A 24,435-nucleotide genomic window follows, 5' to 3' on the forward strand; every position below is an offset into this window, starting at 1 on the left:
GAAATCATTTGGTGACAGAAGTGCTAACTTAAAAAAATATCAACACTGAAGAAAATGTTGAAATCCTCATATCTGAGCACAGCGAGGAACTTCTACTGTCTCTCTGTTTTGATTACTAAAACTTTCACAAATGAGAATACTCAAAAAAGGCTGTGGTGCTTGCATACAGAGACAATTAATCAGTGTGGATAATTACAGGATTCACTGACACGGCTGGAAGGCATCCACTTAGACATACTGCATCAAAATATCTTAGCATAAGTGCATCTGTTATTTTTGCACGTACTGAATATAGCTGTTTCTGAATTGTGCAAATATAGCTCAGTTGTAAAGTAGAATGACAACGATACACAACCGTGCTTTCTGCAAACCGTATAGTAAGTAAACTTACAATAAAAGTATATGTTCTAAAGATCAATGCTACAATAGCCTTAGCTGTATTAGTTATACTCTACAGAGTACTGAACAACTGACCAGCTTACAAAGCTTTAGAGCACATTCTATGCAGTCAAAACGTTATTCTGCTTGAGCTGAGGTAAAGAAAAAGAATGATTTGGTCATCAGGTCTTCAGAGCTTTCATGCCAACTGGAAGAGGGAGGCTAGAGCCCTATAAAGGTCAATGTTAAGAAACTAGAGGTAGAAGCCCTCATCTTGGCAATAAAAAACATACAAAAATAAGGGGAATGGAGGAAGGCAGCAGTGTTCATTTAAACAACAATAATAAAGTTGAAGATATAGCACACCTGCTGGCTGATAAATTCAGCTCCAGCTTCACCCCCTTCTTAATCTTGAACCTCTCATAAGAACTATCAGAATCCAATACACCCTCAGCTATCATACAGGGCAAAGGCCTGTAAGTTCTCTCAAAAGGTAAAAATACTGTACATATGGGTCCAGACAATATACCTGGATGTATCCAGAATAGAATGAAGTGTAACTTATCCATGTCACTAACACTGTTCAACTTCAGCCTCCAAATGGGCTTTTTACCAAGCAAATAGAGACTATAGAATAGAAAGGTCATACCCCTGGCACAAGGAAGGGCCATCCACTGACCTGGGTAACCACCAATCCATATGTTTGACCAGCCCCATATGTAAAACCATGGAAAGACTTGCAGAGGAATAAATCTATAAGGACATAGGAAACCTTCAAACACTGGATCCATCCCAGTCTGACTTCATCAAAGGTAGGTTATGCTTAGTTAAGCCAGTGGACTTTTTTGAACAAGCCACCAAAGTAATAGATGAAGGCAAGAATATACATACCGCCTACCTAGACCTGGACAATGCTTTTGATACAATACCCAACTCAAGCATTGCAGAAAAGCTTACTTATTAGGAATAAATCTCAACCTCACTCACTGGACTGTCGTCTGGTTCACAGATAGGACACATGAAGTCAAGATAGGGGAAGCTCCCCTCCACAAAAAGACCAGACACTAGCTGAATCCCAAAGTACTTGGTGCCGGGACCACTTCTATTTAGCATCTATTTATTGTTTTTTATTTAACATTTGTTTACTGGGGAAGTCCGACTTGGATGCAGCCCATTTTCAGCAGAGGCCCATGCAGAAATGCTCCATATGCATGTCTTTGGAATGTGGGAGGAAATCGAAACACCCAGAGGAAACCCACGCGGACACAGGGAGGAAATGCAGACTCCATAAAAAAGACACCCCAGCTGAGAATTGAACGGGAGAACCTCTTGCTGTGAAGCGACAATGCTAACTGCTGCACCACTATGCCACCCATTTCAGAAGTCCAAGCAAACTTCAACAGTCTTTGGTTGACCAAGTCTGTGGATGACTACAAGCTGGGAGCAGTCACCAAATCCCCAAAAGAGTCAGACATCCTCCAGGAGGGCTTTTCCCAAACAAATAACTAACCCACGAGTCACAGATTTCAGCTAAATGCCAAAAAGTGCATTACTGCATCCTTTGGGAAAATAACTGGCCCAGGAAGTTGCCACATTAACAATACACCCCTAAGAGTTGATCGAGTGTTTAGAGAATGAGAACATACACGGACAGTGACTAGCATTCCATCACGTGTAAACTGTTGTGAAAAAGTCCCTCTATATTATAAGCAAAGGGACAGCAACTCAGTCCAGAGATGCCATTGTCCAACTGTATTCAGCCCTCACCAGGTTCATCATTGACTATAATGCCCCCTTTGGCATGTACCTGTCCAGACATATGCAACAACTACAGTGAGTAAATTATATGACTTACATGGACCACCTTATAGTACTATCACTATACTTGGTTTCTTACAGACTATTAAAAGGTAATCAGTGCCTGACCAATAAGGCATCCTCTGACCCAGCACTAATGGACCTATTGCACATCCAAAGTCAAATGGTATCAGAAATATCTGATCTAGAGACCTCAATCTTTTCTGAAACAAATATATATTTGAGGTGTTCTCCATATTTGAATCAATTCCACAAAGACCCCCCCTGATTCAATTTCCATCTGTTAGGGTCTTCTTTTCCTGCTCATCTTGTCAGCCACAAAATTTTGCTTTGTCTGTAGAGTGACATTGTGCTGAAACACTATGTCCTAGGCTACCATGAGTAGTCTGCACAGAACATAGGATCTGGTTCCTCCCTTTAGTTTATGTACCACATCACTGTAGAGTTGTCTGTAAATACCTGTAACGGTCCTGGAGAACATGAATTTGATAGCAACTCAGATACATGCGTCACTGAAATGTTGTGGAATAGACTGAAATACACAAGGTAATACTTGACATGATTGCTAGAAATGAATAAAGTACTCCAGCATATATATTCATTGTGTCCGAGGGCACAGTAAGTGGCATTGTAAGTATTACTAATAAATATTAAAAATGCAACAATAACTGGGCCTTTCAGTAACTAGGGACAAAGCTTTTAACTGTCCATAATTTTGCCTCATATTTTTTGCCCAGTCCCTTATTAACCACAGAGGCTTACAGTCAATCAATGCTGTTGTTGTCTTTCGGCTTTTCCCGGTTAGGGGTCGCCACAGCGGAACTCCGGTCGCTAATGATTGGCAGTAGATTTTCACGAAGGCCAAGGTGCCAACTCAATGTTCAACCTTCAACGAAGGCACACCCACTTACGCATGTCTTTCGAACGCCCACCCAACCGTGGGGAGGACATGCAGACTCCACACAGAAGGCACTCCTCGCACTCCAGCCGAGAATTGAACAGGAGAATCTCTTGCTGTGAGGCAACAATGCTATCGCTGCACCACCACGGATGTAGGCTTACAGTCAATCAATAATGACAAGTATTGCCATTTCATGCCTATTATTCTTCAGAAAATGCATGTTGATGCAAAATCTGTTATATTAACTTTCTAAGTGAATTAAAGTAATATTTAAAACTTGTCACTAATTTTCCAGTGGTACACAGTTTGATTTTTCCCACCCTTTACTGGACATTGTGTGACCTTGAGCAAGTCACTTAACCAGACAATGCACCCAGTCACCCTTAAAAAGTGACTGTGTCTAGTGGGCCTACCTGATTAACAAACTGGTATTATTATATTGAGCCTCTGCTCTCCGATTCTTGAGCAAGTAAGTTGTGATATATGACCAGGTATTCTGTTTTTGGTGGATAACAAAACAGAAGACAGAAGTTTCCAACAGTGTGTGTATATGCATAACTTCATGTGAACCTGTGTATTAAGTTTTTATTACAAAAACAGCAAAATATATGATTAAGACATTTGTTTAAAAATTGTATTTATTTATTTGTTTTTGCTTACCAGGCTGCAACAGGACTAGCCACTTGCAGTGTGAACATCAGTTCTAGATGATTGTCACTGCTAATGTGACACCCCAACCCATGTATAAAAATGGGATAAAGGGGTGATGGATGGATGGATGGATTTATTTACTAGGGTAGTAGACTGATGAAGCAGGACCATTTGCAGGCACACCCTGAATAAAAGGTTTCACAGCTGATACATATGTAATATACAAGTAATACAAATATTCACAAAAAAAACATACAGATATCCACAACTCAAAGTATAATGAGACAAAGTGTATACAAATCAAATTAGATAGAACTGCAACAATTTTCAACTTATGTGCTCCTGCTGGTCAGAGTTTTAAGGTTCTGAGGCTATGTGGGAGAATTGGATTAAAGAAATCAAGAAGAACAGTGTAAGAAATAGGCAGTAAGAGACTGACTTGGTTGATAAGCTTGAGATATACTGCAAGGTTGGGTAGAGTTGCAGGGTATGTAGAGGATACTGATTGCTAAGAAGAGAAGTGTTTGGTGTAGGATTTAGGTGATGTGACTTGTTTGGAAGCAGATGTATTTGTTTTCATTACAAAGATGGGATACAAGGTCTTTTCTGAAGCTAGTCAGGTCCAGGTTTTCTTTAATGAGAGAAGGGAGGGACTGCTTTAGTGAAGGGGCCAGAATGGAAAGGTATGCCCAGTTGTTTGCAGGGAGGTTCTAGGTAAGGAGAGAGATGGACCATTTTAAGAAAAGTGACGACATTTGTAAGTAGAGTTTTTTGTAAGAAGTCTGGCTGCTAATCCAGGAGGCTGGCTCTTTGTTTAATGGGAAGCTACTCAGCTTTTTGTAGGGTGATTCAATGCTGTTCTTTGGGTGAAGAATTACTGACAAAGCAACAAATTGAACTGGAAATGGTTTGAGGGAACCTGGTATTGTGTTTGGGGCTGTGGCAAAAACTGGAAGGACATATTCCAGTTGAGCAAGAAGAATGCCTTACTAATACAGCTCGGGCAGTTGAGGAAAGGAATGGTGAGATTCTTTTGACCCAGAACAGTAGAGCATTCATTTTGGCTGTTTTTTTATGTGGTAGTAGAAATTCAACTATCAGTCAAGCCAAATCCCTTGGTACTCTAATGTTGTGTAGTGGTTTAAATCATGGAGTTACGTAAGTCAGCAATGGGAAAGTCTCTTGGACAGCTGGAGTGCTGGGAAGACAGTTATGAATGAGATGGAAGCCAGACTTGATTTGCAATTGGACTGTAGAGTGGGATGGACTGGACCTGTAGATAGCCATATAATTTGCACAGATAAGTACAGGGACCTGTAGATAGTCTACTGGCAGTTTGTTGGTGAAAATTGAGAAGAGCAGATAGTAAAGAATGGTGCGTTGAAAGACTCCTTTGAAGAGTTCAGCTGTATGAGACTAGGAGTGTACTATTTTGATCTTAAAGTACCTGTTTTCTAATAAGCTTCAAATGTTGAACATATCATCGATGTTGATGCCAATTTATATGATGGCATTTATGGGGGAAGGTGATTAATGAAACTGAAGGCTTTGGTTAGAGGGAAGAAATGGGCTCGTGAAATTACCTTTATCTGTGTTTAGTAGATGTCATCTCAGAGAGTCCAGAATGCTGTTACAGTGCTGCAGCCAGACCAGAAACCATGCTGCTTGTGGGACAGAAGGTGATACTGCTGAATGTAGTGAAAAAAAGTGCATAGATGAGTTTTTCTAGTATTTTAAGTGTGGGAAGGGTGGAGACAGGATGTAAGCATGCACAATGGGAAGGGTTAACTTGTTTAGGAAGACTTTTTAATAATAGCTGTTTTGCCTGATATGATTTTGATTATGTACAAGTTGAAGTTGTGAGTGAGAGGGTGGACTAGGTGTTCCTTACAATAGTAGATTAACCAAGGAATGTTGCCAGAGCCTGGTGATATATGTATGCTGTCAAGAAGGGACTCAACAACTTTTATTTAATACGTTTAACATAGAATCAGGGAATATAACGTGGGGGAGGGGATATGGGACTGGGAAAGATGTCTGGGAGAAGGTAGGAGAGTTTGCTGTATTCCTGAAGGAAGTTGGAGGGTGATAGATTACCCTTTCTCCATTTTATAAAGCCAGGGTTGTTAATGCCATTTGGTGTTTTGCACTTTGTAAGTTTACCTCTCTTCAAAACTGTTTCAGTTTAAATGAGAAGGGCTTATTTGGACTTGTGAAGAAAGGATTTGTATCCTCTGATGGATTGTCTAGCCAGGTTTCTGGAGGTTGGGAATTGAGTATTGTTACGACTGGAGGAATCTGCTTTCTATTTTTGCCAGGCTTCATCTCTGATTTTTAACAAATGTTTTTGTTCTTTTATTCAATTGTTGTTTTATGGTTTTAGAAATCTACTTATTTCTGGGGAAAATTGTTTTGAAGTTTCTGATGGGCTGTGGTAAGGTTGTTGGCTACAGTATTGGAGGTTTTTTTAAGGATAATTGAGCTCCAGGAGATAAAATGGATTCTTTAATTTTAAACTGTTAGTAGTTGACTTTGGTTGGATAGGGGGTGTTTTAATGACTGGCTTTTAATGAAAAACATGATGGGGCAATGATCACTGAGGAATGGAGAAAGGGCAATTATAATGGTGACTGTAATTACGTCACGTTTAGAGTGGTTTGTTAGTCTGAGGTTTGGTCTTGGGGGCTGAAAGACTGACAAATTGTGTTCTGCTAACCATAGTGAAATGTCATTGAATGCTGGTGTTGAAACTGCCTAAAATGAGGGAGGTGTTGTGTATGGGTATGAAAAAGGATTATTCTGATTAGTGAGGTGACTTTCTGTGGGGAGGCTGGAGGAGAGAGGTAGGCAGTAGTAAGGCAAAGTAGTTTCCTGATTGAGAAGTGGAATATAGCAATGATCTAGTTTGGTCTACTAGGATAGAGGCATTAGCTTAAACAAAGGGTGCAGGAATGAGGTTGTTTTTGTGAAGGTTCATTGCCACTCCTCATTTCCATTTGTCTAGTCTGTCATTAAGGAATATTTTGTGTGAGGGGAGAAGGTGCTGTATGTTTGGCACTGACATTTTTACCTAGGATTCAGTGATTGCAAGGATGTTTAGATTGTACTGGAGTGTTAAGGCATTTATATGGTCTAATTTGTTTTTGATACTATAGATGTTAAGTAGCCCACATGAGTGTGTGGATATTCTATGCTTTTGTTTAGAGAGTAGTTTAACTGGGGTCCTGGGTTGTGTTCTATGGTTCCAAATAGTAGAAGCACTGCAATTATGGTGGTTGAAAGTGTTGGGGTCTACTGCTTAAAGAGAGAGAATGTTGCTGGGGTTTTAAGTTTTTGTTATGACTAGAAGGAATTAGCAGGTGTGTTATGGGTTTGGAGTGTTGTATTGAGTTGTGTAGGTCTGTGATGAAGGGGAAGGATTGAGAAGAGAGGTGTGAGGAACAGTGATTAACGATATCAATCAATAAAATGTGTTTCAAACTTAAAAAATATTACAGCATACTAACAATGGTAGTTGCTCTTTAATCAGATGATTAGATAAAAAGGTCAGTAGTGGAATCTCTAGTCTGCATTGAGAAAGAAATGAAGAACACATACAGAAATAGGATATCTGATAATATACATGGGAGACACCACCACTTATAAGACCACTTGAAAAATAAAGAAGTTTGTGATGAATGCCAGGATTGCATGGATTTACAAGAGATCCCTCAAAGTACGATGATTTATTTTTACACAATAAGTTATTCATCAGATCTAGCTACTCATGGCAAAGCAAATACCCATAGCCTAAAATACTGATAGCTTAAATCTTCAAGCAGCAGCACAGTCACCAAGAGTTTGCACTTCAACATGCTCCCACGTAAGCCAGAAAAATGCTTTCAGCACAACTCACCTGTCCATAAAGTTGCTCAATACCTGTACAAGGCATTCAGCAAACAGGCTGCAAAAACAATATGGTTCAAAACAAATCAGTAAAACAAGACAGCATCAAAGTCATCATGTTTCCATACACTAGCCAAATGGTTTGGTGTCAACGGAAAGTACAGCTGTGTAAGTACTTTCCATAACAGTAGATATTCTACTGATCACTGTGGCAGTATTCGAGACAGGTTGTAGCTTGCTGACATCCGGGCAGGGTACCAAAGCTTTACCTTACAAGGGCACACACCTGGATGATGACCTCAGCTCACTGGAGTATGGGTATATAATCAGATGTACACACAAGATGCTCAGACCATCTCCAAGCCAGCAACCTGAAGAAAACTGAGGAAGGACACTGGTCAACTAGGAGTCAATAAGTTTGAATAGGTAAGTAAACTCCCCCAGAAGAGATGCAATTTCCTGTCTGTGTGTGTGTGTGTGTGTGTGTGTATGTGTGTGTGTGTGTGTGTGTGTGTGTGTGTGTGTGTGTGTGTGTGTGTGTGTGTGTGTGTGTGTGTGTGTGTGTGTGTGTGTGTGTGTGTAAAATATGGTATTCTGTGCCAATAGTGAGAGAAAAGAGGAGAAAAGGGATAAGGTGGGAGGGAAGGAATACAGCAACACTGATCAGCAGGACATCTACTGTTATGGCAAGTTCTCTTACACAGTTGTACTATGTCCAGACTGAAATCACTGTTGCTGTATTTGTAATAGATGGGCAATTCCCAGAGCTGTAGAGAGAGAATGGTGGCAAGGCTTAAAGAGAAGAAGAGTCATCCAGACAGAATTGTTCTGGAAACAACTGCCCTGGAACTGCGGAAAGAATCTAGCTTATAGTGTTTAGTGAAGGTGTGGACAGATGACCAGGAAGCTGTCTCTAAAATGGACTTGGTATCCAACCTCTTGCAGATGCACCAGATGAAGCCAATGCTTGAGTGCAATGTGTTTTTGACCAAGTGGGTAAGGTTTTTCCAAGATAAGAGTAGCAAAAGAAAATAGTCCTTGACATCCAGGATGCAATAGTTTGTTTGAAAATGAGATCCAGGATGCAATAGTTTGTAAATTGGTTATCCTAACCTAGAATCCACGAAGGCGACAAAGAGATGATCTGTTTTCCTGATATCCTTAGTTTTGTCCGGGTAAAACCTTAATTGCCTGTGAATCTTTAGAGAGTGTAAGATTATTTTCTCCATATTTTGGGGACAGGGGTTGGCAGGCTGATGGGCCTGGTTGAAGGTTACCTCATTAACCCCTATTGGCATGAAAGGATTGGCTCTAAAGCTTATCCTCCCTTTGTGGAAGATGAGAAATGGGGAAAAGCCAAGAGAGCATGTAGTTCACAGACTCTGTGGGCTGAAGTCAGGACTAGGAGGAGTATGGTTTCCCAAATGCAGAACCTGAGAATAGCAGAAGCAGCTGGTTCAACTGGAGGTAAAGTGAGTTTTTCCAAGACAAAATTAAGATCCCATGATGGGGAGATAGGCTTCCTTGGGGGTTTAGGATGCAAACCCATTCTCAGAAAAATCTTAGCCTCTATCCTGGACATGAGTGGGGGCTCTGAAGGTAGACAAGCATTAATGGCAGATAAGTGAACCTTGATGGAAGAGCAGGTGAACCCCGAATGTAAAAGTACTGAAGTAAAGTGGGGATGTCTGAAAGAAGGGGTTGCAGTTTGTGCTTAAGACACCAGACTAAGAACCTCTCCCACTTGTCTACGTAAGATTTCCGGGTGTTGGGGTTTCTGGCTTCTTGCAGAACCAGAGCAACCAAGTCAGAGAAGGTGTGTCTTGTAGGGATTACGATCCTATCATCCAGAGAGTCAGACTGGCATGAGAGAGGAATGGGAGGGGATCTGGAATGATGTAATGAGTAGAATACAGTCACAAGGACCTACTACACAACCAAGGCCTCCTGGGAGGAGTATCCCTCTGAGTGTTTTTTAGGAATCTTTTCTTAGAGATTTTCCTTTCCCTATGAGGGGGGCCTAGAATCTCTCTTGGAAAGGAGGTAGATTTTGCTGGATGATTTCTATGATACCTGGGAACTCTGTAGAGAAGAATCCGATGGCAATTGTTCATTGTCTTGCCTTGTTTCTGCAAAGCCATGAAAAAGTTGGCAGCTTGTGAGCCAAACAGAAGATCCCCAATGGTGCACTTGAGTCAGATAAGCAAAGCTATAGTACCAAATGACCAAATGATCACAGTCCAATGGATGAAATGTCATAGGCTCATAGGAAGTTAGTAGGCTATTGGCCCTGAGACCTTATAAGCCTAGCCAAGAGTTTAGCCCATGTTTACACAAGTCAGCACTGATGCCCCTGTCCAGCAGAGCCACAGGTGGAATCCCAGGGGTGTATTTTCTGTTTCCCATCCAGTTATCCAGGTTGCACTTAAAAAGAGATAATGAGGTACTCTGCTTGATGTGGAGAGGGAGTCTATTCTACAGATGGGGGGAGTCTCTGGGACACAAATCTGTTCCGTCAAAAAGTCCTACTGATGTCATGGACTGGGTTACTCGAATGGAGCTTGACTTGCGGATATGCAGCAGTCCCATCAAGGCGGGGTCTAAGATTGCTTTGTATGCCAGACAGAAGTCACCTCTGAGGAGTCTGTATGAAACTGAGTAGAGGGACAGGGCTTTTAGCCTGTATATGGTAGATGTTTGAGACCCTGGATTCTCTCTCTGTGGTCTCTCCAGCTGCTGTATGTGTTTTGCGAGATACATTCCGAAAGGGGCATTATACTCAGTAATGGGCCTTACAAGGGAAAATACAAGGATGTTATGATCTCCTTGTTCCTGGATGAGATACCTTTATTTATGAGGTGGGCCATATAGAAAGCTTTTCCTACAACAGAAGCAACATGGTGGTCAAAAGTCAGGTTGCTATCAACCTGAGTGCCCAAATCCCTCACGACTGATTCGTTATTAATGTGATAATTTGTGGGGACATCACTCTAGCTAAAGGGGATGATGATGCATTTTTTGGTATTTGGCTTGAGCCCATGGTTCTAGCACCAGTCATTTGTTTGGGTGAGACCCTCTTGGAGGGTGTCCACATCACTAGGGGAATTGATGACAGCATGCAGCTTGCAGTCATCTGCAGACTTGGTCAACCATAGTCCACTGGTTTTGGTCTGCACCTCAGTAAAGTATATCCCAAATAACAGAGGCCCCACAACTGATCCGTTGAGGTATGCCGCTCGTTACAGGTCTACTGCTTGAGATGGCTTCCCCTATTTTGACTAGGTGGGTTCTATCAGTGAGCCAGTTTGCTACCCCATCTGGTAACATATGCATTGATGCCTAGTTGAGATAATTTATCTATTATGCACAAGTGGGGAATAATATCTAAGTCTTTGACTAGGTCAAGGTAGGCAGTGTGCACTATCTTCCTCTCATCCATGGCTTTGGTGACTGTCTCAAAGAAGTCGACCAAATTTAACAGACATAACCTCCCCTTGATGAAGCCAAACTGTGTGGTATAGAATGTTTGGAAGTTGCCAATTTCCTTGTTAATGAGGTCCATGATAATCCGTTCCATGGCCTTGCACATTAGGACAGTTATGGTGATGGGTCTATAATTCCTCGGATTGGTGGATGCTCCATGTTTGTGCAGAGGGATGACAGTGGCTATCCTCCCCTCAGCTGGGATGAAACCAGTACTCAGGCTTTGGCTGAATAGGGCACCTAATGGTACTGGAAGTTCCTGCCTGAGTTCATGCAGGATGCAGCCTTGGATGTTATCGGGTCCCATGGATGCTGCATTTATTTTATTTGAGAAAGCAGTGATGACCTGTTCCCTGGATATAAGGGGAAGGGGGCAGGTAGTGGCAATGTCCTGATTTACTGATGGGGGGACAGAAAGGTGAAGTTTTTACTGAATCTGTTAGCCAGCAAGTTGGCTATATCAACGGTATTTATGTATGTGGTGTCCTTGACTACCAGTTCTGATCAGATTTGGGTATTTCCTTTGAGACTGTGGACATATGTGAAAAAGGCCTTGTGATTGTGTCTAGTAGATGTGGCCAATTTGGACTTGAAGCTTGGAGGATTTCACTAGTGCTCTTATTTGCTTGTTCAGGCTAAGAAGAGATTGCTTCCAGTTGGGCACCTGCTCCTTCTTGACCCTGGACAGCAATTTTTTTTTCTTTTGTGATAGAGTTTATTTATTGCAGATGTCCATCATACAGGTTTATTCTTCCTTGCAGAGGATGATTTTTGTCCTGTTGGGTATTCCTGATTCTATGCATCTATATAAATACTCGTATAGTACTTTGGTGTAGTTTTGGACATTGGTGCCAGTTTCTACAGAGGGGGTGGGCTGGGACACTGGTTATAGCATCCCTCAGGAGATTGTAATCAGCTCTGGAAAATTTTTTTTGTTTGATTCTAGCTAGAGGGGGTTGGGTTTGGGTAGTTAAATTCACCCAGGATGAGGGAAAAGGGTTGAATCTTGGATAGATTTGAAGAGGTCCAGATAGGCAGAGTGGGCATCTTGAGTCAAATTTGGGGGCTAGTAGCTAGCTATGATTTGAAAAGGGGTCTTGTCAATGGTTAACTGCACCTGGAGTGTCCCTTGTCGGTCATACCGTTTGACCAGCCTGGAGGTATGTGTGTGTCTTTAATACATATTGAAACTCCACCTCCTTTGTCTTTACTGCCCAGAGTTTGGGGTCTAAATGTATGATAGGATGAGTAACCAGGTAAGGCTGGGGTGCTCTCCACAGCTTTGAATCAGGTTTCTGTGACTGCACAGATGTCAGCATCTTCCAGGGTTAAGAATGCTTGCAATGACTGCAGTTTCATGTTTAGATTCCTAGCGTTTAGCAGCATGACCTTTAATTTGCATTTTGTAGAAATGCTTAAGCTGGCAGTTTTGACCTCATCACTTTTCCTAAAAAAGGCACTATGGGGGAGGCAAAAGCCTTTGTCAGAAGCCTGAAGCCCAAGTGAGACAGATGCAGGCCATCTCTGGCAAAGCATCTTGGTCTGTTGATCACATCTTCCCGGGCTGTCAGCTACTGGATCCCCCTGGAATGACAACAGAAACTCAGCCATTTGTTGAAGTCAATCATTTTCTGTTTGCATTGAGGCATCATTCTGGGTGACGGTACAATGCTGCTTAAGGCCAGGGAGATACTTGCCTGGGACACATATTCACAGAGCTCAATCATGTCTCTCTTTGTATGTCCTGTGTTCAGGCTAACAGTGAGACAGTTTGAGAGTCTCGCAGATACACCTGATTATATACCCCTAGGCTAATGAACTGAGGTCATCATATGGACATATACCTTCGGAGTGTAAAACTTTGATACCCCAAGCAAGCTACAATCCATCTGTTACAAATACTGCAACAGTGATTTCGGTCAGGACAGGCACTGATTACATTACTGACTGTTGTCTAAATCCAGCCACGGTTACTTACAATTAAAAGTGTAAAGACCAGAAATTCATCTATATCAAAAATGTTAATGGAAAACAATTACTACTACAACACAACAGGGTACAAAAATGTGTTCACTTCCTCTTCCCTCAATGCCACTGGGCAATGCCAGCCTTAGGCCAACTGAAACTGTCTAGCCTAACAGGGTCCCTGCACTGGGCTAAGACAGAGTGCCTTATTCAACTTCAAAAATTTGCCTGATAGACATCATAGCAAAGTGTAAGGCATTGTCCTACTTATAGTCTTACTTCTGCAGTAGTTACAAATCGCATTATAGGAGCAAACCACATTTCCTGTCATGCACTACACTAGTGGCTAATAAAGTAATATTAATACTTCAGTTTCACAACATTTTATCTTTTATAGTGTTGGCTGCTAGCGCATTCACTGTAGTCAGTTGCTGCTGCTGCTGACTGCTCACAGCAGGATTAACTGAGCTTGGATTAACCATTAGGTTTTGCGTATCATTCCGGTTACTGTCACAGAAGATAACAAGACTGACAGTGGCACTGTGATTTCTCATGTTAATGTGGGACGTATGACTGTTTGCTAATGAATATCATTATACGAAATAACTGTGGAATAGTCAGTCACCGCCAGTAAGAAAAATACTAGTAAACACAAATAAATAAATAATTAAAAAAACAAGTGAGGTTACTTTTGATCTCTAACACTTGTGATAGAATGTCACCAGTCGAATGGTACGGTAATGAAAAACTTGATGCAGTTGCAGATAAGGGGAAAATAATCCTGGAGAAGTGAATCAAGCAGTATGGGCTTTCAGTGGAGAAAGGTAAATGTGGATAGAAAAAGTATTTCACTTGGCTAAAAGAGGAAAAATAGCTAACAGAAGGAGTATGACTATTGCAGGAATACTGCAGTTTCAGAGTCTCATGCAAAATAAGGGGGAGGACAATAGAACACTTAAAGATAGAAAATAAAATGGTTGGACTAGACTGAGGAGGAGTTTTGAGAGAAGTGTATTGAAGAATGGTGAACAAAATTACGTGGGTTTGCATACCACATATCCCTATATCTGCCTACATTCATGTGGGTTTTTTCTAGCATTATGATTTCCACTCTCCTGCCAGAATATGCTACTTAGTGGCTACTCTAAATTATAAATGTGCATAAGCTTTACTGTTGCCCTTGTAGCCTGGGCTATGACTGGAAATGATCCCTGCATCCGGGTTGTCAAATAAATAAAACAAACTTTCAGAAATAGTTGTAAGTTGTGTAGTGTGTGAGCAATTCCAGTTCTAAGGAGAAGTCCAGTATGACGATGATGATGATGACTGTCATCATTATTGTTATCAAGCATTCTGAGAGAGCTCAACAGTTTTACAGAAACACACTGACTGCAATAAGTTATGATAATTAACTCTGCAAGGGCCTCTACAATTGAATGCAGGTAAACACAGCCAATGTTAGGAACCTGCCAAACTTGTGGTCACGGGGCCCCAGGATTTCCTACCCACTTACAAGGGCCCCCACTGACAACGTGCATCCGACTTGCATGCCTGCAGCTCAGGAGCGGCCTTAGGTCAACTGGTGCCCAACTGGCTCCACGGCACCCCCCACCACACCAATTGGTGACCCCATCCTGATCTACCTACACCAAATAAATACTGGAAAAGTGCTCCTGCTAGAGCGGTACACTACGCGGCCGCCTAGTTGGCCTATGCCTAAGACGGGATATACCTGCAGCCATGGGTTTTTCCTTCCTCCTTGCCCAGTGTGACGTGTGGGACTATCATTTTGCTTTTTTTTTTTGCCTTCCCTGTAAGCTGCCTGTGATGTCAGCTAAAAGCTGCACTCCTACAGGTCAGCTTCACTGAAGCAAGGACCTGACTGTTTGCATCAACCATGGAAGTAAAATATATGCAACAAAAAATAAAAAAGAAGAATAATCCAAGCAATACGACCAAGTAAAGAGATCCAACACTGTTTTATTACCCTTCTCTAGCGCCTCGGCTCACGCCTTCAAGGAGAATGAGTATCACAAGCACTTCCAGATTATTTATACCATACAATAACCTTAATTACAAAACCAATAAAACAATTTAACAGTCAATCAATCAATCAATTAATTACAATATATTTCATTCATAAAAATACTCTCCAGTTACAGTCTACATTAATACCACTAGGTGTCAGTGTATTATACTTTAGTATAAAAACAGTTTCCTTGTGCAACAGTTTTTGTTTAATTAAATCACTATCATTATTATTTTTAATTGTGATCTGTTCCAAAACTGTTGCCAATAAACCCTCAGGTTGACTATCATGATAGTCTCTAAAATGCACTGCTAAAGGGCTTTCTAATTTATTATTCTTTATGTCCCTTACATGTTCTTGAAGTCGGACCTTGAAAGCTTTTACTTTCTCCTATATAAAACAGTCCACATGGACACTTTAAAGCATAAACTATTGCTGTTGTATTACAAGAAAAAATTCCACAAGATCTAAAAACTTTACCATTAATACATTCAAATGTTTTACTTATATATTTGCACGAAATACACTTCCTACACTGATATGTGCCCATTAGACCTATTTCTATTGGTAAATTAACATTAGGACTAGAGTACCTTGCATGTACTAACATATCCTTAAGGTTTCTCCCTCTTTTATAAGAAAATGTAATACTTGTTGGAATAATTTCTACTAAATCTTTATATTTAAATAAAAAAGGCCAATATTTTTGTACTGCTTTTTTAACTTCTTCTGTCATTAAATCATAAGTTAAAACAAAAAACATCTGTTTATCAAAACAGTTATTTTTTTCTTCTTTCTTCATCTTACTTTTTTATTTTTATTTAACTGAGATCCTTCATTCCTGGCTCTTTGTAAAGCTAACATAACTTCTTTTTCATTATAATTTCTCCTTATGAATAAATCAACAGTCTTTTGTAGCTCTATTTCCAGTTCATTACTATTATTGCATAGCCTCATAATTCTAATAAATTCTCCATACGGTAAAGATTTCATAAGGTGAGAAGGATGATGACTTAATCCATCTAAAAAATGTAAATTTTCAAATTTTCTATAAATTCTTGTAACTATCTTACCATTACTCATTCCTTCCAAAGTCAAATCCAAAAAATTGACTTTACTACCCATTTGAAAATCATCAAATTCCAATCCAAATTGATTTTTTTGTAAGTCTTTTTTAAAAACTTCTATCTCACCTATGCCGCCCCTACATACAAAAATTAAATCATCAATGTATCGATAATAACTTATTACATATTTCTTATAAAATCCTAATTGATACAAAAAATCCAATTCAAAGCAATTCATCAAAATATTTGCATACATAGGGGCAAAACTTGCCCCCATGGCTGTACCTTTTAATTGATGAAACAACTGACCATCAAAATAAAAATAATTATTTTTAAGACAAAATTCCACTAAATCAATAACATAGAATGACTGAGGACTATCACCTAATGTTTTTCTTAAAGCTTGCAAACCATATTCATGTTTTATGCTTGTATATAGGCTTTTCACATCAGCTGTGAACCAATACATATCCTCAGTCCATCTTATTAGGGATATCTTTCTCGAAAATTCAAAACTATCTCTGATATATGATGTCTGTTTTATCACATAAGGGTACAAAAAGCTGTGCAAAAAAATCCCCATATTATGTAAAAAATAGTTACATGCTGATACAATGGGGCGTCCCGGAGGACAATTCACATTTTTATGTACCTTCGGTAAACAATAAAACAAAGCTATCTCATGATTATTAGTCTTAAATTTCTTCGTTATATCGTCCTTCGAAAAATATCCTAACCTCAACCCTTTATGAAGTAAGTCATCAAATCGTTTCAAAGCATTATTATAAACTACAATATCACATTTACTGTATGTGCTAGTATCATCAAGATGTTCTGAGCACATATGTACATACTGGGTATAATGCATAAGTACTACTTTGTTACCCTTATCAGCGGGTTTTATTATCAACTCATGTTTTTTAATTAAAGTTTGTAAGGCTTGCCATTCTAATTTAGTCAAATTATATTTAATCCTGGATTTATTCATACAAAAATCTTTATATAACGTTTCTGCAGCAAAATTTATCATAGCTGAGAAGTTTTTGATACCTTCATGTGTAAATGGAGGAACAAAATCACTCTTCACATTAATTTTAGATGTATCTAATTTACTATAGGCACTATAACTATTTGTGTCTACATAATCTGACGAACAGGAATAAAAACTGTCATCTGAGTCACCAGAGGAATCAATGGAAGCCATAATGCTATTTTCATTACACGCACTATGCACACTTTTATCTTGAAAAAAAGCGGCTAAATGCAGTTTTCGTATAAACTTATAAATATCACTTTTTAGAACATATTCACGTGGTAATACAGTTGGAACAAATTTTAAGCCATTACTTAATACTGAAACCATTTCATTGCTTAAATCCATACCACATAAATTAATAATATAAGAAAAATCCGCATCATTGCCGTTGACTACAGAAAAAATGTCACTAGTTTCTTCTAGTTCGTTTGTACCTTTGTGTATATGCACCTGCGAAATGTCTCTGTCCATATTCCGTTTCCCTTTCACTCTCTCTGTATCATTCACCGTCTCCAAAACCATTCCGTTTTGCTTTCCGAAACGATTGCTGGAACTCCACAGGATTCTGTGCTGCTGGTAAACTGGGAAAGTCGCCACCTTCCCCTGGTTCACTCTCCCACTCGGTGGAAACATCTGAGTGTGTGTTTGTTCCGCCATTGCGTTGAGGTCTCTCCTGCTCTGCGAAACGTACGTTTGGACGTCTTTTCTTATTGGTTGGGAGTGAAAACGCCAAATTAGATGCATAGTCTTTGATGTCTCGGTTTAGTTTATATTTTTTGGCATCAAGTAAATCTTTCTCTAAATCGATAAGCTTATTTTGTATATCTTTGAGGCACTGTTCCTGGCTGTTTGCATCAACCATGGAAGTAAGTTGTGTTTTTTTTTTCATTTAAGGGAGTGACCAAGCAAGGACCTGAGTGGCCCATGTAAAGCACTTCCTGTGTCAGCTGCCTTTAGAAAGGCAAGTGTGTAACAAGCATTTCTTTTTTGTGTTTTACAAGAAAGGATTTTGTTTTGTTACTTTTTTTTCCTTTTTCAGCAGATTGTTCATTGAATTAACAGGATTGTGAGGAATGAGAAGGATAAGAACTTGGGAAGAAAGACTTCCATAACACAGATTATTGAAACAGCCCAAGGAGCTGCATTTTCAACTGCTCTTGTAAGAGCAATTTTTAAAAGTCTGAAAAACTGTCCTTTTAAGAGCAAATTAAAAGAGCTGAACTGTTTTTTGTCGAAGTAACCAGGGGTTAGCCTAAAACCGTGAAGACTGTCAAGTGAACAAAGGATCAGTAGCAGCCTTCCACTACAGAAAAGGTAGTTTCGTGGATTTTTTTTTTTTTGGGGGGGGGTGTTGATGAAACATAGGCAGATGAAGGTTGTAATTTTTTTTTTTGGTGCAGAATTCCTGTGTTAAGGGGACTGGGAAATGGGGGTAGAGAGGGGCTGTGGTTGAAACAGTTTTATTTTAGCTTTGTCCAGAATTCTTGTGCTAAGACACGGGCTTGTCTCTGATAATTAATGTCCAGAGGTCATGCAACGCATGCTACTGCAAAACTTGTTTTAGCATCTTTATAAGTTTATAAGGTGTTATAAATCCCTAGTGTTATGACTTTCTCCTGCAATTGTTTTTGGTTTTGTCTAGAACTGTTGTGCTCAGAGGCTAGAAGAGGGGTAGTGGCTGTGAGAAACAATGTTCAGACATTTTCCAGGTACTTCTGGTTTGCTCCTCATAAAAAATGTTGGTTCACACAATGCATGCTACTGTACAATCTGTTATTCTAGCATCTTTATTAGTGTTATAAATCCCTAATGTTACGCCTTTGCCTTATTTTTTTATTTTGCTTTGCCCAAAATTATTGTGCTGAGAGGTTGGGGGTATGGACTTTGATGAGAATGTTGAGGACTGGTTGATATTTGTGGTCTATCCCTTAAAACAACTGGTTTTCTAGCAAAAGTCTGAGGATTGAAGTAAACTAATATGAAATTATAGGAAAACCTGTTCAGTCATTTTTATAATTTTCTAAAAGCATTTTTTAAAAGTTTTCCCTGATGTTTAGCATTTGTCCTATGCTTTTTTGCTTTGTCAGATTATTGTGCTTAAAGTTTGGGGGTATGGAATGAGAATGGTTCAGAATCTACAGGCATTATTGTAATGCACACTAATGCAAAACTCGTTCTATTATCTTTATAAGTTTATAATCGTGCTTAAAACAAAAATGTTAAACTATCACTGATGTTTCATCTTTCCTCTGCAATTATTTTTCGCTTTATCCAGAATTATTGGGGGGGGGGTGGCTGTGAGAATTTTGCAAACGGTACTGATGATGGAAGCCTTGTTTTTCTAGCATCTTTCCAAGTTTATAACAGCAATGTTTAAATCTATCCCTGATATTACACCTTTGTTCTGTGATTAATTTTGGCTTTGTCTAGAATTGTGCTGGGACATTAGGAGAGGGAAGGGGCTGTGAGAATGTTGCATAATGTCCAAATGTTTGCCTGGTATTTTTTTGTGTGTTCACAAAGTCTTGATTCACTCAATGCATGCTACTGCAAATTCTGTTACTCCAGCATCTTTATTACTTCATAAGACCAGTGTTTTAAATCACTAATGTTATGTATTTGTCCTGTTTTTCATTTTATTTTTTTGTTTGCATTGTACAGAACTGTGCTGAAAAGTTGGTTGTAAGAATGTTGCAGAATGTACTGATGATGTTTTAATGCATACTAATGCAAACCCAGCAGACATAATATAAATCTATATTTGTTTATAACAGCAATGACTAAAACTATCCCGAATGTTACACCTTTGTTATGCAATTATTTCTGGCTTTGTCTAGAACTGTTGTGCTGACACATTAGGAAGGGGAAGGGGATAGGGGCTGTGAGAATGTTTCATAATATTCTTACAATCCTCACAAAAAATGTGGCTTCTTGCAACTCATGTTTATGCAAAATCTACTCTAGCACCTTTTAGTTCATAAGCCTAGTGCTTTAAATCACTAATGTTATTCCTTTGTCTTTAATTTTTTTTTTGTTTTATCCAGAATTAATGTGCTGAGAGGTTGGGGGTATGGGCTTTGAAACTGTTGCGTACTATTTGCTTGATGTTTGTGATCTGTCCATCAAAACAATTTGGTTTTCTAGCAACACTGTGAGGACTGAAGTAAAATAATACCAAATCATAGGAAAACCCATTTAGTCATTTAAGTCTTTGCTCTGCAATTATTATTATTATTTTTTAAACAAGAAACATCTGCAAATTATCCTGTATGACATAGGCAATCTTACATTTATATAGGTTCATAGGTTCATAGGTTCATACTAGGCTATCTGCCCAAGGGCATTTATAAGCCTAGCCCATAGTTATTTGGCTTTCGCCACCCCTTTAGTGTGAATAAAACTATGCCTATTATTTTGCTGTGCCTCTGTCAAGCAGTGACACTGAAGTAATCCCTAGGGTATATCTGCGATCTCCCATCCATTGGTCAAGATTCCTCTTGAACAAGGCCAGCGAGGTGCTCTGCCTCACATGTACCGGGATTTTGTTCCACAGCATAGGGAGTCTCTGGGTGATGAATCTGTCCCTCCAGCATGTTCTATTAATAACCGTGTCAAGGTTTAAGTCTCCCACCCTTGTGGTCCTGAGGGATCTAGATTTTTTGAGGTGAAGCATATTCATCAAATCAGGGTTTGACATGGCCTTATATGTCAGGCACAGGTCACCTCTGAGCAAGCGGTATGAGACTGAATAGAGCTGGAGTTCTTTCAGTCGGGCAGCATAAGACATATTTTTGAGACCCTTTATCCTTTTGGTGAGGAACTTTTGGGGGCTTTCCAGCTGCTGCAGGTGTCGGGTCAGATACATTCCGAATGGGGCATTGTACTCAATCATAGGTCTAATGAGTGATGAGTACAGGGGGACGATGACCTCCCTTGATCTAGATGTGAATCCCTTCATGATCAGGTGGGCAATGTAGAAGGTTTTCCAAACTACTTTAGCAACATGAGTGTCAAACGAAAGGCTACTGTCAACCTGGGTCCCCAGATCCCTGATGACGTCTTCTGTGCTCAGTGGATTGCCACCTATATGGTAGCTAGGGGTAACCTTGTTTTTCCCGAAGGGTATGACTATGCATTTCTTGGCATTTAACTTTAGGCCATGGCTCTGGCACCAGTTATCCGTTTCTGTGAGGCACTTCTGAAGGATATCTGTGTCAGATGTGTTTTCGACTATGGCCCAGTTTGTAGTCATCTGCAAACTTTGTCAGCCATAACCCTCCTGCGCTTGCTTTTACTTCAGAAAAGTAGATGCCGAACAAGAGTGGACCCAGGACTGAGCCCTGTGGGACACCACTTGTGACAGGCTTTGAGTCTGACATGGCTCCAGCAACTCTGACCCTGTGGGTTCTGTCACTTAGCCAGTTTGCAACCCATCTTGTGATGTATGGGTTTACATTCAAGCTGATGAGTTTTTCGATGATACCTGAGTGGGTATTGTGTCAAGGCCTTTGCCAGGTCAAGGTAGGCTGTATGGACTGCCTTTCCTCATCAATGGCCTTGGTGACTGTCTCGAAAAGTCAACCAAGTTTAAAAGGCATGATCTGCCTTGACAAAGCCAAACTGGGTTGGATCCAAAGTCTGCAAGTTCCCTATGTCTTTATTTATGAGTTCCATTATGATCCTCTCCATGGCTTTGCAGATAAGGCTTGTCAAGCTAATGGGACGGTAATTTCCAGGGTCGGTGGAGGCACCGCCTTGTGAAGTGGGACCACAGTCGCCGGCGCCACTCCTTGGGTACGTATCCTGAGGTGAGGCTAAGATTAAACAGCTGTCCTAACTGCGGGTTTAATTCTCATTGAGTTCGTGGAGCACACAGCCGGGACACCATCCGTCCCATGGATGCTGTGTTTTTTGCTTTGGAGAGAGCAGTTCTCACCTGGGCGTTGGAGATGTTTGGGGCTACAATCCTCTGGTATAGATATCTCTCCTTTGGGGGTGGGGAGAAGTTTGCACTGAACCTGTCAGCCAGTATGTTGGCAATGTGTGTAGGTTCAGTAATCTTCACATCATTTTGAACTAATTCTGAGCATATCTGGGAGTTTCCTCCTAGGTTTCTAACATAGCTAAAGAAGGCCTTATGATTGTCTTTTGAGTCCTTGGCGATTTTTCTCTCAAAATTTGCCTTGGATGATTTTATGAGAGCTCTTAGTTTTTTACTTATAATGATCAAAGGTGTCTTACCTTTCAAGGATTTTGCTCTGTCTTGTAGTAGCTTCCTCCTTTTGTTGTAGAGCTTGTTTATGGCTGGGGTCCACCAGACTGGACGCTTGCCTTTGGTACAAAGAGTCTTAGTTTTGTTTGGGATTGCCTGATCCATGCAGTCTTGTAGGTGCTGGTAGAAAGCATTTGTAAGTGATTCAGCGGTTTGAGTAATGTTTACCACTGGCTCAAGGGCCTTAAAGGAGACCACACTAGTTTTTAGAAGTGTGAAGTCGGCTTTTGAGAAGTTTTTTTACTGTGGTCTTTTTTATTTCAGGTGGGGGCGGGATGAGGACCTCCAGCGAGATTAGTTTATGATCTGATCTCACCAGTGAGGGGTATACTTCCGGTGTTGAACATTGTGATCCCATGTTCGTGATGATGAGATCAAGTATGTTTTCTCCTCTTGTGGGGATGGTGACTAGTTGCTCCATGGCATTTGAGTTTATGAACTCCAGGAACCTTTGGGCTTGAGTAGTGTTCCCAGTCTATATTAGGGTAGTTGAAGTCACCTAGTATGATGGTGTTTGGAGATACATTTATCCTCCAATGTTTTCAGGAAGGCCATGTGAGGTTCCTGAGTTTGAGAGGGTGGCCTGTAACATGCTACAAATTGCAGAGCAGTCTTGCCTATGGTTAATTGCACCTGGATGGTCTCCGATGCATCGGCGTTGCCACCAACCTTGAGGTGTGGGTGTCCTTTATGAATATGGACACCCTCCTTTCTTGGTGTTGTCCGGATTTTGGGGCCGAACGCATGATATGAGGTGAAACCTGATAGTGCTGGGGTGCTCTCAGGAGCCTTGAACCAGGTTTCTGTCACAGCACAGACATCGATGTTCTCCATACTGAGAAGGGCCTCGAGTGCGTGCATCTTGACATTGAGACTTCTGGCATTGAGCAGCATTACCCTTAGTTTTTTTCCTTTTTTGTGTTCTAGGGTGGTAGGTTTAGAATTTGAGCCTTGCCTAAGAGAAGCACTATGGTGGTGGCAAGAGCCTTTGCCAATATCCGAAGCCTAGGGTGACAGGTGCAAGCCGTCTCATGAAGCAGCGTGGCTTGTCCAGCATGTCATCCCAGGCAGACAGACATTGATCCCTTTGAATGACACCAGAATTTAAGCCAATTATTAAAGCTGATCATCTTATCACTGTATTGTGGCATCATTCTTGGTGAAGGTAGGATACTGCTCAAGGCCAGGGTCATACCTGCATGGGCTACATAATCAGAGAGCTCCTCAATGTCTCTTTTCATGTAGTCCAAGGAGGTACGTCTCAGGTCGCTGACACCAGCGTGGACAATGACTGAGTCATACTTGTACCTGCTGTTGAGAGACCTGAGTGCTTGCGTTATGTGGCGGATTCTAGCGCCCGACAGGCAGCTTACTGTGACCTTCTCCTTACTCAGTCTGGTGAGCGGGACGTCAGTGTGTCTGACTATGGAGTCACCTATGACAAGTATGTTTGGTATTGTATTTGGCCTTAAGGGCAGTGACTGCTTTGCACACTGATTTTGTTGTTTATGTGTTGTTTGTGTGGTGTATTGAGTTTGCAGTTGCTTGGGTGTCTGCTTTGGAGGCCTCTGCTGTTTAGGTAAATTTTTACTCAGAGCCTCCGAGTATGTCTTAGTGTGTTTATGTGTTTGATTCAGTGGTGTGGTTGAGTTATGTGAGACTGGTATTGTGGTGTGTGTAGTTGCCTTCTCCTCCTGCCTGGTCTTGCCAGTCCTGAGTTGAGAGAGCTCAGCCTCCAGTCTGGCTAAATAGCTGCATCTCTCACAAGTGTTAGTGTTACTTGGGAGGAGGAGAGGGTTGTCCGTGTACATGAAGCAATTGTAACATTGTCTCAGAATTCCCAGATTCACCAACTGGGCAGGAGAGGACGCCAGCATCTGACCCTTCGACATGCTAGAAAGAATTATGAGTTGGTATGAGACAGAAAAGTAGTGGGCTTAGCAGGGAAGT

At 40.6% G+C, this 24,435-nt stretch overlaps 1 protein-coding gene across 2 annotated transcripts in view; it reads right to left on the reverse strand.

The window, feature by feature from the left end:
• Positions 1-24,435, reverse strand: part of ATP9B (ATPase phospholipid transporting 9B (putative)) — a 4,837,291-nt gene that overhangs the window by 1,926,829 nt on the left and 2,886,027 nt on the right. The window lies entirely within an intron of this gene.

The sequence above is a fragment of the Protopterus annectens genome, chromosome 3.part1 (genome assembly GCF_019279795.1).
Source record: "Protopterus annectens isolate FY-2018-M chromosome 3.part1, PAN1.0, whole genome shotgun sequence".
Taxonomy (NCBI): domain Eukaryota; kingdom Metazoa; phylum Chordata; order Ceratodontiformes; family Protopteridae; genus Protopterus; species Protopterus annectens.